The 20,924-nt window shown below is 30.5% G+C and overlaps 1 protein-coding gene and 1 long non-coding RNA gene across 2 annotated transcripts in view; one reads left to right on the plus strand and one right to left on the minus strand.

Moving 5' to 3' along the window:
• LOC116766570 (protein yellow) overlaps positions 1–20,924 on the plus strand; it is a 127,006-nt gene that overhangs the window by 30,822 nt on the left and 75,260 nt on the right. The gene's annotated exons all lie outside the window — the stretch shown is intronic.
• LOC133319210 (uncharacterized) overlaps positions 13,195–20,924 on the minus strand; it is an 85,614-nt gene continuing 77,884 nt past the window's right edge. The window contains exon 3 of the long non-coding RNA XR_009752895.1: positions 13,195–13,390. This is a non-coding gene — a long non-coding RNA (uncharacterized LOC133319210). The remainder of the gene's footprint in view (positions 13,391–20,924) is intronic.

Here is a 20,924-nt window from a genome sequence, read left to right on the forward strand (position 1 = left end):
ATGTCATTATCTTTGACATTTAGTGACAATACACACGTTGAAGAATCATCAGTGCTTGATAGATTATATGTCTATGTCAAAGTCATGGTTTTGTTTGTAATGTTATGTGTATTATAATATGTATAAAGTAGCTTTGTCCAATAATTATTCAGTATGAAAATTTTATTCCTTTTAAATTGCATGTCTTTGATTAGCGCAAAATGAATATCTTAGAAATGGATACAAAGTTTTTGTTTTACGCGTTAATATTATAATATAATAAATATTCAAGAAGTAAATGGGACAAATGATTTAAATTTTGTATCCTTGGATGTTATTCCTTAGCAATAATCGTGTGGTTCAGTCATTATTTTAGTACCGATAGTTATGCATTTCTATGATTTAAAATTTAGACCAGTCCACACTGGGTGGGCGCCCCCCGCTAATACAGATTAAAAATTGTAACCACATCGCGTGGTTCAAAACATTTATACTCGTAAATCGATAGATGTTTAACGTTTGTGCGTGAAAAAAACGATAAGTCCGTGCCAACAGCTTTTATTGTGGGAAAGCAAGAAAATATATTACAACAGACTTAATATTTCATAAATATTTATATTCAAGTTGTCATGATTACTTTAATGGCTTCTTTAACATGCTGACAGCAAAATTGGTGGGGGAAGCTCTCTTACAATAAGTTTCGAACTATGTATATTGAATATATGCAGAGATGACAGCAGAAGGTTATCTTATCTTTGAAATTATCTCAACAACATTATATACATAATAAATGATTGTAATAAGTTCCTCAGAATTGCAATAAATGCATTTTCGACATTTATTTCTTAACCTATAGGAGTAGTTTGTGTACTGGGCTAATGTTTCTTTTGAGTATGTATATGATATAACTAAAAAAAATACGAATTTGAAAACTAAGGGATATGACTATGTTACATTTTCTCCATCAAGTGCCATGTTTATGGTACTAAGTGAAAAACCTCTTATGACTTACTAAATAATTATTATTATTTCATGTATTCTATAAATTTAGCGACCAAAAATTGGCTATTGTAATCAAAGTTTAAAAGCCAATAAATATTTATAAGGCTTTCATGGGTTATTGCAGCAAAACAAGGGAACGTTTATCACAATTTTTACATCAGGTATCCAGTAGGTACATACATTGTACAGTGTTTTACCATCCAAAGGCCCAATCAGCTTAAAATAAATTGTTTTATTGTTGCTTGTGAGTCTCATAAAGTCGAGAACAGAAGCTTTGTAACGTTATACATTAGCCCATACATAAAACATATAATAATAAATGCAATTAATGTCGGCTTTCGATGTATTTAGCCACTTGTTAAGGTTCCTTATTTATATTTTATTTTCCTAGTAAATTGTATGAGATAATGTATTATTAATCATCATCGAAACGTTGATATTATATTTCTTAATAACGATTTTACTTTTCATTATAACCCAGAATTTCTGTGACCACTGTAAAATTTGTTTATTTTTGTTTTTTCTCTAAAACATTGATTATTTATCCGTGTAATCAAACAGTAAACATTTTACCTGTGTCTGTTTATTTCTTACTCTATCACTCAAAAACTGTCAAATAAATTTCAATAAAATATTGTATGTTATAACGCAACCATAGTTCGATTACAGTAAATGGCACAAAGGCTATCATTTCATTTCTTTTAAGAATATAATGTTATAGGTGACGTAGCTATGGGAAATCAGAGTTACAATATATTTTAATCATTTTTTATTGGCATAGTAGTAGTAGTATTGGCAAATGATAATTTTGATGATTGGGAAAGGCGAGTATTGCAATTTCAGCAAAGACAGAGTTTTAAAATTAAATATAAATATATTAAGCCAAAATGTTAACTCAACAGAACTATATCTTTCTGTTAATTTTGAGAAAATCAAGAGACCATGTGGCTTACATTGTCAAAATACTACCTGAAAACCTTAACCGTCTTAAAGAAGCTTAAACAAGCTTAAAACTAACAAACGTTTTACATAGCCAAGGTATATTGCTTGTTCATAAATAATAAAATTATGTATGGAAAATAATTTCTTTTACTTTATACTATATGAGTGTTTTGAATAAAAACACGAGTAGTTCAATTAACTGTTCAGTATTTTTTTTGTATTTGAAGCACCTATATACCTATTATAAAATACGTCTTGTGCATGTATATAATTTTAAACATATATTTGTCTCTAGTTGAACGTATAAAGCACATTTAATAACCATTTAAAAATCTCACCCATATTATAGTTTTCATTAATAATGAAAGAGATGTAATTTACGATCAAACTCGTGATAAATATGTTCGAGGTACGAAAAAATTAAACGCATGAGATGCTGCGACGTGTATGCAGACTTGTTAACATTTTTTTATTCGTGTAATATCAAGGAAAGAAGGCCACAGCATATCCTGTTTGTCTATTTTTTAAATTGTTTGCCTATAACGCCTCTTGGTTATTGTTTTTTTAAATGTGAATAAAAATATATATAACCTTTTTTCTAAACTTGCTTATAAAAAAGTTTACAATTAAAAAATAAGGCGGCAGCTCAAAATAATTGTCTTTTTCTCGCAAATTAAATCTTATGTGTATGTTATCTATGAAATTCAAAAGAATAAAGAATTTCATTTTTTTTTATTTCATGTACAGAAATACTAACGTATTTAAGAAATCTGACCAACGAATGTAGAATATTTTCATTTTATTAGTCGGCTAAATAGGAATCACATATCTGAGATTGAGAGATATAATTCAAAGTTGTCTGGGCCATCTTGTAGACATTTTATCGTAGGGACGATACATCAAACATATCAACGGTCGTGGTGACTGACAGATACAATCATAAACGATTTATTATTCAAATTATATGACATTATGAGACGACTTGACAAATTTGTTTGATATTTATATTTGTGTTAAAATTTTATCTTATTGAAAAAATATAACAATATGTTCATAACTATCCGTTTTTTTGTAATAATTTGGGAACTATAAATGGTATTTAAAGATTTTTTTTATTGTGGGACTTAATAAAAAAAACATTCAACTTTATATTTTAACTCGATTAGTTTCGTCTCATACAATATTCTCTAAATCATGTTCCTATTGGAACATCAAAATTAAGATGTCACATCGTTACAACATTATTAAAGCTAAGTTAACAAAAAAATGAACTTCACTCGCAAATTGACAACATAATACCTATAAATCGCGACGTTTTAATTAAAATTTCCCACGTGTAATGGATGGTCGATCATATCACTTCATGGTATCAGCGCTATGGTGCGAGCACACCGACCTGACAGCAAACCTGGTTAATATAAACGGACGTAATCAATAAATATTATCACCATCATCAGACATTGAAGCATTCGTGCTGGGTGCCCTAGACATGAAAATTAACAGACTAAATGGTTTTAATTTCGATAGGCGAAATTTGGATGTATATGACATATTTAAGAATAATCTAATATGAATGCACAATTATATACGTTAAAATAAATGTATTTAGAAATTTATAATAATTCCTAAAATTACTATTCGAATATACAGTATAAATACGTATATTTACTGCGATAGCCTTTAATGTGAACTAAATTAGTAGTGTCACCGTTTATCTATCGTTAAATTATGAAAAGAAATAAATAATAAAATGATAATGCTGTGTGATTAAGATTCTATAAATAGTTCTTAGATACGACATAGGCTTGGGAAACAGGATTATATAAACTGATTATTGCATAGTAAGTTGACCATGCATCTAATGCACACGCACGTTGAAATCTTAGCTTAATAGATCCATCATAAGTTTAATGAAATGTTGATAAAACTTGACACGTCTTAGAGAAGAATTACAAAAGACATTCAGATTGAGCTGAAAATAATATTACGATATAATGTTATCCGAAATAAATTTTTGTAAATCGTTAATATTACTGCATTACAATCAAACGAGCGGTCAAGTCGAATGAAGAAAATCTTGCTAACAACATCATCACGAAAATAAGCGTCACAAATTTTATTTAAATCGCCATATTGGATTCGGAGCATACGAAATTAATAATTGGACCAACACAATGAGATCCGACATAGTTATCTGCATTATTTTGAAGTTTTGACACCTGCAAATATTGATGTGATACTCAGAGGTCTTAGAGTGGGTAATGAGTCCGGTTCCAGTTGAGGCCGTTGAAGAATTTGCAGAAGAATTTGGTAAATAAATTTATTATTACAAACGTAATGGATTAATTGACAACAATGTATTTTTTTGTATTCTTATTTAATTTAATCGTGATTGTAAGGCTACTCAAATTCTATTCTTAAATTGAATATTACAAAAATTTCCGATTGATTTATAATTCCATTCTAAAATATTACGCTGTTTAAATGAAAGAGGCTGTTTTGTGCATACTTGTGCAAATTGCATGCTATCATAGTGAAATTGACAATATGTTGCATTGTTATTCCTAGCTATAACTTGTGATTATGCTTTCATGGAATAAATTAGTAATTATTCTTTTAGGTATTAAATATACAATAAGCTCTTTAAACTTAGAATAAGATGGCAAATATATATTTCTTAAAAATGTCAAAAACATCAAGTTTATTTATTATTCTTATGTTTATACTCGTCTTACGTACGCGCGACATATTATAAAATAAATGAACTTCGCCGGGGCAACATCGTTGTATGGATAAAATATCATATAACTGGTGACGCCGCTGACTCCGCGGAACGAACACCAAGCCGTGTGAACCAGAAGATTCCTGATACCAAACAAGCTATGGAATGGCATTGCTATCCTAACATCGGGGCAATCATGTAGTCTTAGGTATATGTTATAAGTTTTAATATGTAATTTTTTATTATAATATACATATAAGTATGTTTCGTAGTTTTCCTGGAACCTCCGGTTGCCACCTTATATAATTCTCGTATGTAATTAAATAACATGGTATGGTTGTATAAATAAATATAAGTTATTCAAATTCTTTCAATGTCAAGAACATATTAAAAAAAATAATTGTAATAATTTTAAACAGTATAATAGCAATATTTTAATTGAAACAAATACAAAACCATTCAAATAGGGTGTGAAACTAAGAAGTATAAGTATGTAATTAAGAGTATATAGTAGTAAAAAAATGTATAAGGAATACAATTGCACATGTATATGAATTTAAACAGCTTTAAAAGCGATATCAAGTAAATAGCAGCTATAAAATAAGAATTATACAATTGTAAATAAAGAAATAATTTAAGCCGGACTGCAACAAGATTTATCAGAATTAGCAGTCGGAGTCCTAGCTACATAAAAGGAGCAAGCAAAATATTTTGCCTTCGACTGCTAATTCCGTTTAATGTTGTTTATATCTTTTTAAGGAATACAATTGATCGAAGTACACATTTTTTTAATTTCCTTATACGTCTGTATTCAATACAATACAAATCTATTTATTTTTATGTGTTTCAGATAATTATAATGTTTCGAAGAAGTTATTTGAATGTTAACTGATTAAACGCAATAACAAAGTAAGCTTCTACTTGAGAATCGTTCACATTTATAACATAATGAGACATTTACGTCAAAACATCTCATCGTATAATTTCATATCGTTTGAGAATACGATTTTTTAAATAAGGCTATTAAATATACATGTCTCATTTATTTTCAAGTCATAATCCATAGCATAAATTGTTATTTCGGTAATGCTCCTCAATATACTTTAGCTAAAATAACATGGATCGTAAAAATGAATTTATTATGAGAATCTGATTAACAGAATCGTACAGCACGTTGTCGAATCCGAGGTAAGTACATAATATTCGCGGGGATGATTGAACGTACCCATACATTCACTCAATATTTTGATTGAACATTCGTATATAACATTTGTCATGTAAAGTTGAATTTTGCGCCGCTATCAAAGTAAACCGACTTTGTATCTACATACGGATTTTGTTAAGCATGCCTTCATATATATAAACAAACATTTTTTTTCTGTATGGATAGATTCGAATGATGTATACAGAATTTGTAACCAATTATTTGACTTAAATACAACGAGAATAAAATTGCAATCAAAACATTAGATCTCATTTAGGATGTATAAACTAAAAACATGCTAAATTTGTGTTTAGTAGCAATACAAAGATTTTTTTTATGTTATAATTATTTAAATAAAATTAAAATTATGGAAACTTTACATAAGCAGTGTTAAAAAAAACCTTTTTGATATATAATGATAATGGTAATCCATGTCACCGTGTGTAGTCAGCTTTACGTTCATATCTCCTTAATTGATGTCGGTATTTGAGTGTACCAATAAGCCGCCTGCGCACGTCGTTACGGCACCGTTCTCAACGTATGGAATTTGTAAGCAATAACTTAAACAGCGGCGATGTACAGTGTTTATTCTTATATCTTATGATTATATAGTGCAATAAATACTCTAATGATGATTATACGTTATGTGCCATGGTCGAATAGAGCCACTTCTTGACCATTAGCTTGTTTAAAGAAAATTGTAATCAATTGCAAGGTTAAATTTATTTAATTGTTAGAATTTTATCAAATTGATTATGAATATTAAACTGATATATATAAACAAATACAGATTTTATATCCCTATCATATATGTAAAAAAGGATGTTATGTAAAAAAGTTTATTAAAAAGAATGTATTTTAAGCCTGAAATCGTAATTTGTTGCTTAGGTAGGTACTATATATAATGTACGTATTTGTTTTAATATTTAAAGATATAAATCTGTTGTACACAGCGGATACAGGTGTATTAAACAATCAGGTCGCCCTGTCTCCCCTCACAGACGAAATCTGTACCCAAATGTCCAAGGGGTTGGTTAAAGCTGGAGATAGGAAAAAATAATGAAAGTTTTTTTAGTAAGTAGTGTAAGAAGTTTTAATTGTAATCTTTTTTTTCTACGGTACATTTATATGTACTATATTTTAACAGTAGATTTAGATTAACACACTTTCAATTATAAATTAAGTAAAACTTAAAATTTCAATATTTCACTTATTACATACATATTTATCTTTTCTACTACCTTAATAAGTTTTTTTTTTAATTTTTAGTAAGAATATTGCAAATTAAATTGTATAATTACAGTGAAATCAAATTTGCACATAAACTTATATTTGAATATAGTTGATGTATGCATTCCAGAGCCGGATGCAGGTGAGTTGCACGCGGATGTACAACCAGCCTAACAATAAGAAATGTTAACCAAATTGTGCTTACGATTTTCAATAAACGAGTTTCAAAAAAACTATTAACGTATTATATCAAATTTACACTTATATTTAATGAGATGAATAGCATTAAATAAAGTTAAAAGGTTTGATCAAAAATTTAACGTCAAAGTCACAAAATAATAATTGAAACTATTTAAACAAAGTTTTTGCTTCTAAGATGTTTGAATAGCATTTACTATTCATAATCACGTATCGGTGTCATGAAGGTCAGGATTTATATTAAAATGATAACCAAGATCGGTTTTTATAACCAACGTACCCTTATACAAAAAATGACAGAATTTTTGGACATAATCCGAAACTAATAGCCGTAATTTCTTTTGGGTTGTTTTAATGTAAAATTAATTTCAATAAACAACTTCGAAGTTATTATTAAATAGTTCTTAAATTTAAATCCCATGAGTGCGCTATAATATAATAATAGGATCATAATTAAAAAGTGAACTGAAGCGATTTATTCAGGCTCTTCAACACAACCGAAAGCCGAAAATTAAAATCAATATGAAGTAGTAACCTGCCTACTCCTGTAGTAATTAATAAATACTATTAGTCAAGCTTAAAAGCTTTGGTATTCACAGATAAAATTAAAAGAATAGTTTATTTGGGAAACAAAATAAAATCACTTAAATACTACTTTTGGGCATTTTGTCATCCATCAATCAAACTAGCCCTTAAGATATATTTCGTCTTACTTCCTCACTAATAAATTAAAGTAACGTAAAAAAGGGAAAACATAGTACATTCTGCCCTACCGTGAATGATTGAATACGAGGGTGAAGAAGGCCTAAGGGAGATAGATATTTTTTGATTAGTTAAAAGTTTTTCTTAAATTCAATTCTACAGATTATTATAAAAGAAGGTACGTTATAGTCGACAGTTAAATATAAATTCTTTGCTTTCCACTAACTTTAAATGATTGTTTATTATCTATAATTTTCAAATAGTATAAATTGAGGTATTTATCTTCTCTGGAACCCCTTTCTATAAGGTATTTAATATTAATAACAACTTAATAGGTCTATTTATTTTTTAATTTTGACTTCCGTCTTGATTATTCTTTTAATATTATAAATATCCTCTTTTTATCTACTAAAAACAAAACAAGGAGGACAAAATATTGATGTTCGAATATGAATTGTATAAAATTACTATCAGTGACTTTAAACCATATTGCGATTCTAATATACAACCGAATTAGATTCGAAATAATCGAATCCGTATCGGACCCAAAGTCGTGTTAAAAGCGGACATCTGACTACGAAGTGTATAAAATTATATCATTATCTAACACATCCTATATCTTTTAATAAATAAATAACAATTTTGTGTTAAAAAAAAAGGATTTCAAGAAACCCTTAAGAATCTTCTTTGGTTCTTCTAATAAGACGAAATGCGATAAATGATTTTTAATTTCTTAAAATTTTCAGTTATTTTTAAATTTATGATTTTAGAGTATGAAATAGAAATCATTTACTAACTTATGTAAAATGTATTAAATAATGAATCAAATCATGCTAAATAAGATATTTATTTTCCATTTTAACATGGATTATATATGACTTTAGTCTTCATTAAGAACAGTGTTTTTGCTATATTTGCAATTTTAATATCATTATTGCCGGTGATTGGATAGCAGTATAACAATGCATTTCGAATTTGTTACGAATATATTTCAAAAAAAGATCTCCCGCTATTTCTGTTTACGGTACGGTTCCCAAACAAAGCATAGAGATGAGATATCATCTTGCATTCAGCATGATGCGAGTATTTTGACACCAAACGCTACCGATAACATCTTAAAATATCTAATGTTTAAAACAAACTCTTTTATGTGGGTTAACTTAATTTAAAGAGAATAAAAGACGTAATTTTTTTATGAACTTCTTCTGTTTTTATTCTCTAAAAGTACATTAGCAGAGGGTGAGAAGATGCAAAAAATATCAAGATATTAAAAAACCTTCCATTTAAGTAACAGTCAGCTCTTTATGCGAATTGTATTTTAATATATGTATTATAATTTATATTACTTTAAATTATAATGTGCTACCATTTTAAAAATTTCAATTGATCTCTATTTCATAATGGAAAGTGGACTTGAAACAGATAACATTAATTTCAATTTGATTTGGATAATGCCCTAAAGGAGGACAATATTATGACATAAAGACATAATTAATGCAATTTTTCTTTCCACCTATTAATTTGTTTATATTTTAACGTAATTAATAGATCTATAATCGTTAACCGGTTGGCGACCACTAGAACACCTGTTTGTGCATTTGCATAACACGCATGCCAAATAAAAATACAGCGAGTTTCCATGACTAATTGGGTGCTTTAACTCATTTTTTTGTATTTTTTGTCTTCAATTATTTATAAACCTTGTTACATCATTATACAGACGGAATCTTAATTGAATCTGTGATTCGGTTTTCCCCTCTTCTTACTTTTATTAACTCTCCAATCAAATTGTTCAGTCTTTCTACTTTCATCTATCTCTGTATATAAGTGATTAGAGTGTCTCTATCACGTGGGCTTTTATTTATTGCTGAGCGTTGATTATTTGTTTTTGTTTATTTGCATATTGGTTTTCAAAAAGATAACTTCACTAGAGAGAGAACACCATGATGCAAAATAAAATGACAAGAAGATGTTCATCCATATTTCGTTGTCAGCACATTTTGTTGTTTCCTTTCAGAAGCCAATAAATCAATTTTGACATTTAAAATATACACACACCTTTCAATATGAGGTTTAAAGGAAGATCTTTTTATAAATTGCTCGGAAGCCGAAAACGAGGGTTGTGTTTTTGGTGTGAGTGAATGTATATATATTTGTTTCCTTTTACCCTCTAGATGCAATTGACTGATTATCAAAAAGGTAACGTTTTAAGGTTGATTAAGAGTTATTCTTTAAAATTGAACATATATGTATTCTTAAATAAAGATAAAAAATATTTTACAGATACTTTCTGAATTGCATAACGTGTCGCATCTAATTTGATCCGATCTAATTTGAGAAATGGAAAGTATTTGAAAACAATTTATGTAGATTAAAATGAGAATGGAGACCCATTAAGATAAAACAGATAAGGTGAAGGGTCAAACAATATAATTTAATTAATTATGTAAACCATGCGTGGCTATGTAAGTTTAATATTTATATATGTTGCAATAATGTTAGTTAAGTTTGTTAATTTCAGCTCACAGTCAAGTTCAGACGGTTTACGCCAGACAGATACTGAGCTTTTAATTATAATTTTAAACAAGTAGAGGAATGCGGGTCTCCTACCTGCATTATGATAGTCACCTATAAACCCGTTGCCCGTATTACTTTATAAATAGATTTGATCGTTCTAATGTTGGTCTAGTATTAGAATAACGAAATGATTAGAGAGGACATTCATTTTGTTTATTTTGTATGCATATTATGAAAATATTTCATTGAGTTGCAATTGACAAATTTCGATTAACAATGATGACAAAATTTGAATGTTTGCAAACCATAAAATTTACTCTTAATAAGAGATAAATTTTGTTTAACTTCGTTTGTATTAATTTTCAAGAGAGTCAAATAGCTTAAGAGACTCTTTATCATTTGTTGTAATCGACTAGAGTATAGGTATAATCAGTTGCCAAACCAAGATATGGACTTTTTTAACAGAATATAAGAAATTATTGAATCGGTCGTATGCAGTCTCTTTTTCTACTTTATTTTCTATTAAGCGTCTAATAATTCGAAGCGTCAGTGGTCGGTGCGGTTGAACCAGTCGGCAGGTGACTAAACGTGCATATGCTATTTCCATGCAAATTGTAAAAAAATATTCATATAAGGTATTAGAATTAAACGATAATACCGAGACAAGAAGTGAATTTTTCAGTCGATAGTATTTTTTTTTAGTATTGGAATCCAACTAAAAAAATTAATCTGTTTATTGTAATATATTGTTATGCTCATTTATTTTCATAAACAATCATAGTATTATTTTTACAGACGTCGCGATTTTTTCACTTTTATAGTAAATAAAACAGATTACAATATTTTACTATATATTCATAGTAAAATTTAAGTCTGTATCTGAAAATATAAAAAATAGCGATATTCTTGTTGTTGACGAGTTCATGGCACTTATGTATATTTATTCGTATTATATTTATTTCATGTTTATTTTATTATATAAATTATAAACTTCTTTCACCAGTAAAGACAAAGACAATTTGAGGTATTAATTATGAAAATGGGATGTAACAATAAGTTTACAACCGTCCTTCGTGAAGGCCGTGTGACCACTAGCCAGTGAGAGTGAGTGACCTGTCAACCGGCTGTGCGCGTGCGCCTCGTGCTGCGACCGCGCAGCCATGTGCCATGTTAATTACAACCACCGGTAAGGCGCCCAATCAACATATTATTTTTTTTATTTATGACTTTTGCATAAACCCACATTATTAAACCTATCTGTAACGTACTTTTTTTCAGCGGCCAGTATGAAACGAGACGACCTTGAACAAAATGTCAACATTAATTCCAGTCTTATAAGACGGTTTGGCGACTTTTTATAAAACCGCCTTTTTCGGTATAATGCACCAAGTACGTTGTTTTTAATACAAAAATCCTATAGTCACCGAATTCCCTTGCCATATATTGCAAGACGGCATTTATCAAGATATTGAAAACGAATGCTATTTGAAAGCCAATAAACTAGTTGTTATTTCTTATAGTACTATTATTTTTACTATTTTTAAATGTTTCGAATGTATTTCATATCAGAGAAGTCATTACCTACGATGATTTTATGAGGATGACTAGATATACCAAATTTTTTATTATGAACTGTTAAATATACCTTAACACTGTATTTTTATATTGTATGTTTATATTTATTTAATTCCACGATTGAAACCTTACGTCGTATCCAGAAAATACCTGCATAACATAGCAATATATTGCGTTACAAATTAATATTGTGTTTAATGTTTTTGATATTTTTTGGTTCTGGTCAACTGATGATCAAAAGGCCGCTTGAATACATTATTATCGCCTGAATCGTTGTCATTTGCCTGACTTTGCGTGTTTCATATGAGAGCCGTCGACTATAAAAGTAGCACAAGATCATTTCTAAACTACTCCATCACATTATAACTTCTGACATGGAATATTCATCTAGAATAGTTATAATTAAGGTTTTAATTTTTTATAAACAAGAATATGTATTAAAAGTGTAGCGACGTGTGGTTATGAACAATATCCGTTGCTAGTCCAACTAATAAAATGTACCTATAGAGGTAATAATTTACCTATAGATAGCTATCTACCTTTCTATCTATTTATCTACTTAACTATCTAATTTCAAGATTGTAAATTTTTTGATCACCTAATTATTATTTTAACTATAATCAAAAATAGAAATATTATTTATGATGTACTAACAAAATAAAATATATATTTTAACGATATCTGGCTTTCTGCCAAGATTGATACAGTTAGCTTTGTTCTAATGATAAGCATTTTAAGGACGGCTCCAGTTATAACCATGTTTACATCGCCTGTATGATGAACCGGCCGCTCCAGTCATCAGCCCTTCTACGGTAATCAGATATTCCCTCGCCGGTCTGTTGATATTGTTTCTTTAATACCTTACCGATTATATACTTGTGAAATACCAAGATAATGATACTTGATTGTGTAAACCACTCGATATCTTGTATAACTAATAGAATATCATTGAATAAAATATTGAAAGGTTTATCCAGTGCCAGAGATTCAAGAATCGATATTTCCAGTAGAAAAATAACTCAATTTGTTTTTATATATATATTTTTAAATGTACTGTAATTTTATGCAAAATTATCTGCACATACTTTTAATCGTTAAGACAGGAATTAAGTGCAGAGTGCCTTTAAATATAAATACAGACAATATTAAACATACTATTATATCGAACCACCAGCAATATTCAAATATCTGGCGTGATTCAGGAATCTAAGATAAGATCATGCGCATTGATAGCGATATATCCATATCAGTTCCCAGTGTGGGTGTTGGCGTGTTGAAAAAATAAAACCTCGTTATTTACAGCGGCTGTCTTAATTGATCTGAAATAAAAAAGTAGCATCTTACATCGCTGATTTAAATCTGTGTTGATAAAATAAATATGATAAATGAGAAATTTCAGAAGTTCAAATTTATTAAGCGGTTTGAAATTATATGTAGTAGAAAATGAAAAACCTAATCGCTGCAAGTGGATTTTGGTTACCAAAATCATACATTTGTTTAAATTTAGACATATGGACGTATATGATACAAAAAATATTAAAATTTTGTATTAAAATTTGAGGAAAGGTTGGTATTAATGGAAAAACTGGCGAAGTTGCTTAGAAAACTATTTAACTATTACTATTGAAAACTATTTTATATAAAATCCAGCTATTTATTCTAAAGAACTACGAACATTAATTAAGGACGTTATGGAAGTTGAAGATGAAAAAAGAAATCGCCTACTAGTGACACCTGAGGTTCTTGCTTCAGATCTGTAGGTTTTTGAAGACGGTATTATTTGATGGGACTGAAAAGTAAAAGGAGAAAAACGTTTCTTTTTTTGTCAATTACCCCAAGTAGTATAGATTTGATAGCATTCCTATCCATTCCATTCCATCCGATCTTCAATGAAAAAGTGGTACTGAATTAATCTAACCAGCTAAAATCGCCTGATTACAAATTATTAAACATCTTCGCTTCAGAAATGAATATGTAGAAAGCACGCAAACAGAAGTGGTTTGCTGTACTGTACTTTTTAATTTTATTGTTTTCGTTCCTGATTTACAAATAAAACATTTTAGTATCAATATAAAGTTTCCATGTACGAAAAAATAACTTCAAACTAATTGAAGCAAATTTAACACCACAAAACTCCCATTTGGTACCAGATTACATTATTCGATACTGACAATAATGTAGACAATTTGGATAGAATTGTTCTGTGTGGTAAAAAAAAAAACAATAATTTTGATAGCACACACTCCCATGACAGTATTTGTATTGAGTAAAATGACCAAGAATATAATGACTTAGACAATATGACGGTGACTGTTATGTGCAGTGTAGATGTCATATGCTACAGCTTTCTAACATTTTTCCTGATAATTAACGAAGATATTTATAACCAACTAGTGCAAACAAAGATCTTTTTAATCGTCATTTACTACTGCTGATTAAAAACAAGACCAGATGCCACATGCTAGATAAAAACATCGTCCGAATTGAAATCAGATGTTTTAAAGAAAAAGAAACGATCAGGCAATGTAATTTTCAAAAGTTTTATTAATTAAAATTTATAATTACATAAAAAGAGTTTTCCTTCTCCAGGCTGATTTAAAATCTAGAACGGTGACATTCTGCAAATGCTACCCTCTTGTACTAAAAGTAAATACATCTGAAATATATAAACTTTTAAATAAATCATAGAAAAATTATTTATATCAAACTCGCATAGTTCGGATATTTTAAATAAAAAATCACAAAACAATTCTTCGCATGGAGTTTTCTACTAATATTTTAAATATTGGTAATGCGACCTCTTGATACCATTAAGTTGAAGTGAACCACAACCAAGATTAAAACTGGAACAGAATGAATATATAGGGTTTTCCATTAAGGGCGCTTGATCTTTGAAATGCAAAAAAAAATACATGTAGGAAAGATATTTGCAAATTTTTTTTTTATTTGGAAGGTCTATCGACCCCATTATGTATGGAATATGACATCATTCAAATGACCGCCACGGCTTCGGTTGGTGGCGCGCACACGAAAGGTCCAATTTTCGATGACTCTGGCGCACAAATCGGGCTGTATTTGATCGATGGCGTGGCGTATGTTGACTTTGAGGGCATCGGTGGTTTGCGGCTTGTTAGCATAGACCTGCGACTTAAGAAAACCCCACAAGAAAAAGTCCAGCGGGGTCAAATCGCACGATCTCGGTGGCCAGTTCACGTCGCCTCCGCGCGAGATGACCATGTCCAGAAATTGCTCGTGCAGAACTTCCATCGTAGCGTGTGCTGTGTGGCACGTAGCGCACGTCCTGTTGAAACCACATGTTGTCCAGATCTATATTCTCGATTTCAGGCCAAAAGAAGTTGGTTATCATCGACCGGTATCGCTCACCATTGACGGTGACGGCCACACCATTATCGTTTTCGAAAAAATACGGACCAATCACGCCTCCGGCCCAAAATCCGCACCAAACAGTCACTTTCTGCGGGTGCATTGCCACTTGGTGAACCTCGTGTGGATTGGTCTCGTCCCAAATACGGCAATTTGGCTTGTTGACATAGCCATTCATCCAAAAATGCGCCTCGTCGCTGAAGATGATTTTTTTGCCAAAATCGGCGTCAACTTCCAACTGCTCTAATGCCCAGTCAGCGAACACACGGCGCTGTCTATGGTCATTAACCTTGAGCTCTTGGGTCAGCTGGATCTTGTACGGGTGCAGGCTCAAGTCACAACGCAAAATTCGCCAAGTTGTCGTCTGCGAAAGGCCGAGTTCCTGTGCGCGACGCGGAATTGACTGCCGCGGGTTTTCGAGGACACTGTCGCGCACAGCGGCGATATTCTCGGCAGATCTCGCGTTACGTTGACGCACGGGAACCGGCTGATTGTTAACTGACCCGGTTGACTCGAATTTGTCCACCAATCGACGGATAGTCGACTCGGCAGGACGATCATCGCGACCGTAAAACGGGCGAAGTGCGCGGAACGTTGCTCGAACTGAAGACCCATTTTCATAAAACAATTTTATGATTTGCACGTGCTGCTCGACACTGTAACCTGCCATGGTGGTTTGGGAGGACGGAATGAATATAACACACTGCATTTGACAGCTGTCACTTAAACAACATGGCCGCAATCAGCTGTCAAAGTTCAAGCGTCCCTATTGGAAAACCCCATAGTATAAATATATCAATACATAAGTTCTTTAAATTTCTTTATCGTGCCCATGAGTTAAGTGTAACCAATTGTCCTTTAAGCTTTACACATTGTATCACACGATCGCTGCCGCAAGGCTTTGCTCCTCCTTCTATTGTCTTGAACATCATGTAACTTACTAACAAGGTAGGCGCAAGCGACAAACGCTCGAGGTAGTAATATAAACGACACGAAATAAAGTACTTCATTCACACTAAGTTCAGCGTTTTGTCGTATATATGTACATTGCATATGAGATGACGAATATCAAATGTTTTTTCTTATTTATTTAAAAAATCAAAATAGGTTATCAATTAATAAAAGCAATTAATTTCTGAAATTTTTTACAAATTATGTTTGTGGATCCAAAAATAAACGTTACAAGCTTGTAAATATTCAGCTTTCTGTGTCTTGAATCTCATATGCAACCGATTTATATAAAAACCGTAACAAGCATTCGCTTTTGGCATATTGTATTGACACGAGATAAATTTTTGTGCGATTACGTTGCTGTTCGATGAAACAGCTTCAGAGCTTAAGGCTCCAAAAAGGGTAACTCGGATATGCGAATTCTACCACTATGTCTTTAAAAATAAGGATTTTACCAATCAAATCTTCTTTCCTGCCTTCAGAAAGTTTTTATTTAAGTATTATTTAATAATAATAAAGTAATTAGTCAGCGTAAAATTGGTAACATTATAAAAAATATATTTTTGATCAAGTACGAAATATATTTTTTATTTTTAACACTAGTAAGTCATATAATAAATGAAATGTAAAAAATATATATTTATAACATTTTAATTACATAAAAATAAATATTTCATATTATATCTACAACTTTAACTCCAATATTACTAATAAAATCGAAAATATACGAATCTTATAAATAGGAAGGTTCATTGAAGAGATATTTGAGATGAATAGCTGGCCGTTCATAACTATGTCAAGAGGTTATTATAAATACTATATCTAGACATGTACATATAAGTACATTTATGAATGCGCAATCTCACGTGAATAATGAAAATAGAACTAAGAGAACGAAGCAATCACAAAAACTATTAACACTCGGGCATTTTTAATAACATGGACATAAATTAAATACTTTTTTAATCATTAATTCTTTTTTTTACTGAATCGTAATATTGGAATGTTCTCTTAAGAAGCCTAATTTAATTTAACAGGTAGGCAGCGGTTTAATCATAGGCTTACCTCTAAATAACATGGTACGGTAATGGCTTCTGAGCAATCAACAATTTTTCATATTTGCTACTGATTTTTTATATCGATAAAAAATATGCCCAACTAAAACTACCCCCAGATCCTTAAATTTTGATAGCTATTGATTAAAATAATGGTTCCTTTTTGAATTTGCCAATCGAACTTATTCTATTTTTTGTTGTTCAATCAATTTATTCTTCGAGTTCAATGCACATTATAAAAACTTTAACAGTACTTTTAATTTTATAGCATTCAAATCTATAAATCATATTAAATGTACGAAAAGGTACTTTGATAGAAAATCATATTAATAGGATGTATTAAAATTATATCTGAGTTCAATTATCACTACAAATATCTCTCACACTATATATAAATAAATAAATTGTAGGACTCAACGAAAATAAAACTTCTTTTGGAACTGACACGCTACCACCACTCGTTCTCATGGTACCCATGATGTAACTCGTTATTTCGAACTATGTGAATTAAGTAAAAAAACATCATTTTTACACAAATTACAGATCACTATCACTACAATCTACTATAACCTCATTAAAATTTGATGACTTGCAGATGTGGATATTGTAAATCATGCGAGTAATGATCCGATCGTTTGCCGTGAGCACGTACAATGGAGAATAGAACGCTGTAGTAGCACACGCTGTGAAAATTACAGAGGGCAACACAAAACTTAGCACTTCTAAGGTGTTAAAATTGCCATAATTTCAAGTTATGTCCACGCCCTTAAGCGGCTTGTGTAAAGGGGGCTTTTTGCTCAAAAACTCATTTTTTTAATGATTGGTAGCCGCAACCGATATCTCAAAATTGGATGATCGGAAACAAAACCTCTATCGATCGTGTGAAATTATTTAAAAATTCTTTCTCTAAATAAAACTAAACAAAAATTTGTAGATAATAATAAACTTTTTAATTATAGAAAATGCATAAATCACTGACAATTCCTTTGAATGTGTTTGTTTACGTTATAAAATATATTATGAGGTGACATAAAGTTTTAACAATTTCGTTCTGAATTTGATAATGCCAGCTCCATATGAAATTGTTTCTGGCAAAAAATTCTCTAACATAATATATCACCCTACGCCTACACAATTAAGCCTAAACAATCTCGGCTTATTCTTTGATTAATACGTATCTATTATAATATGGCTAGTTACCTATTATTGATGGAATCATTTACAATGATTGTAATCCGATTCGTCTCGCTCACATAATATAGGTCTCTCATATGGAACAATCGATCTACGTTAGAGGCATTGACATGTTAAAAAGTAATGCTCAAATAAGAGACTAAATTAGGGTTGAATTCTTTTACTATACTTGATCAATGTGGTCAATTCATTTGTATTATTAAGGAATATTTCTAACAAATTCGATTTTATAAATGAATTAGATAAGGCATGTAATAAGCCTAAGTTAGAGAATGCTAAACACCTCTATTGAATGTTTCAAATAGCCAACCATAAAATTATTACATATCCATAGTTAAATGGGGCTACTGTTAAATAATCGGCTATTTTACGTAAACTTACCGCCTTCTTTGTACTAAGTACAATATTTCACCCACAAAGATGGGAGACAAAATTAATTGCATGTTTTCAACAGCAAACCCATCGTGAAATTGCTTATATTGAAGTGTGTCCGACATGTACCACGACAACTGGCTTGTTCGTTACACCGAATTGTGCAAAAGGGGTTCTACCTGCAACTTTAATTTTTTAAATAGCTCATGACTCGGATATTCTGGTGATTGTCCAATAACTGTATAGTCTTTTGTGGAAGGGATACCGTCTCGCTACATTACACAATGTTCACAATAGCCCGTCGTTCAATCTTCTTAAGGACCTCTCGATATTTTTTTTTCGCATGTTTAATTTTGTTGCGTCGAAGTCAACAAGGTGGACTTAGGGTATCAGCAAACTACTAAACAATAGTTGCGTCACGGTCAATAGAACACGGTTAGTTTTTGTCCGAGTTTTTATAGCGTTATGCTAGTTCTAAATTATGCGGCGTTTGTAAAGGATTGACGATAAGACGGATTACTAATTCAAAGCTCCAAGGATTAGATAAATAAGAGATGTTACTAATTGAATTCTAACATATTTAAGCTTGTAATTTATTACACTTTTAACAAGGTGATTCCAGTTAAATAGTCAAATTCAAAATCTATAATCTTATTTACTTAACTTCAGATTCGTGGTTTATAAATACGAGTACATATTAATGGACTTCCCTTACTGGTTTAAAGACATTTTTGGAAAACTTTGCACATATAATTGATTATTTAATTAACCAACCGATTAGTTAAATTACATTTAACTAACAGAAACAATTGGTAAATATTTTTTAATTAAATAACTACGTATGTATTTCAACTCTTTATCATCGTGAAAATATTGCTAATTTTGTTTTTGCATAATTTGAGAACTTCATTTATAGCACTACAGTCTGGAAGAAAAATAAATCAAGTTTATGCGTTGTGAATATTTTAAATCCAATTGAAATCTAAAATGTCTATTATAACCTAGCAATAATTCTTAACAAAACATGGTAGTTGTAAATTTTAGAGCCACTTATGGCAAAAAGAATTTGTGACATATGGCACAAACCCTACTATTAATAATCACGCCTTCATTTTACAGCATACTCGTGCCATTACAAAGATTTATATTTTATTACAATACCTCATAAATTTGCCTATACAAAGTTATACGAAAAAGAATCCGTGGAAGGAAATAAATGTCCCAATTTTTGTCAAAGCGGTAGACCGGAAGTTTTCAAGTATTTCATTGGTGTCTATTGAGAGTAGGAGATTTTAAACAAATATGAAAAGTTTGGATTGTAAGCCTGGATGAAAAGGAGATTACGACGAAATCCTGTTTTTGTTTGTTTTCTTTGCAATAATTCAATTGTATCGTAGCACAGTACAGTAGTTAGAGCACGTACTAGGAACTAAATATTAATGTGCATTTTGTGCGTGTAGCTTTTATTTTGAATTTTTTTTTGTACATTTATTTTGTTAAATGCGATAATTTGAATTAAAAAATAATATAATAATCATACATAAATTTAACATTACATATGTATTTTTAATATAAATAAATCGTGATTAAACGTTACCTTTGTTTAAAGATAAATATTAGTTACAGATGGTAAACATGAGGGTCAAAAGGAAACGTCCATTTGAGATGCCCAAAAAACTGAAATATGGTTGAACTAAAACAAAAACCAATATAAACCGCAAAACCCATCTTCGTGTGAAATGTAACGGCCCAATTCCGTATTTTTTACTGTTTCGACCAATTTGGACATCTAAATTGCATGTTTGGTCGCGATCTTTATCGGTGTAAAATTTAATGACGGGGCCAAAACAATTGGAAAGAAATCTCTAAAAAAGATAGTCAAATAGACGGTCAAAAC

The sequence above is a fragment of the Danaus plexippus genome, chromosome 15 (genome assembly GCF_018135715.1).
Source record: "Danaus plexippus chromosome 15, MEX_DaPlex, whole genome shotgun sequence".
In the NCBI taxonomy this organism is placed as follows: Eukaryota; Metazoa; Arthropoda; class Insecta; order Lepidoptera; family Nymphalidae; genus Danaus; species Danaus plexippus.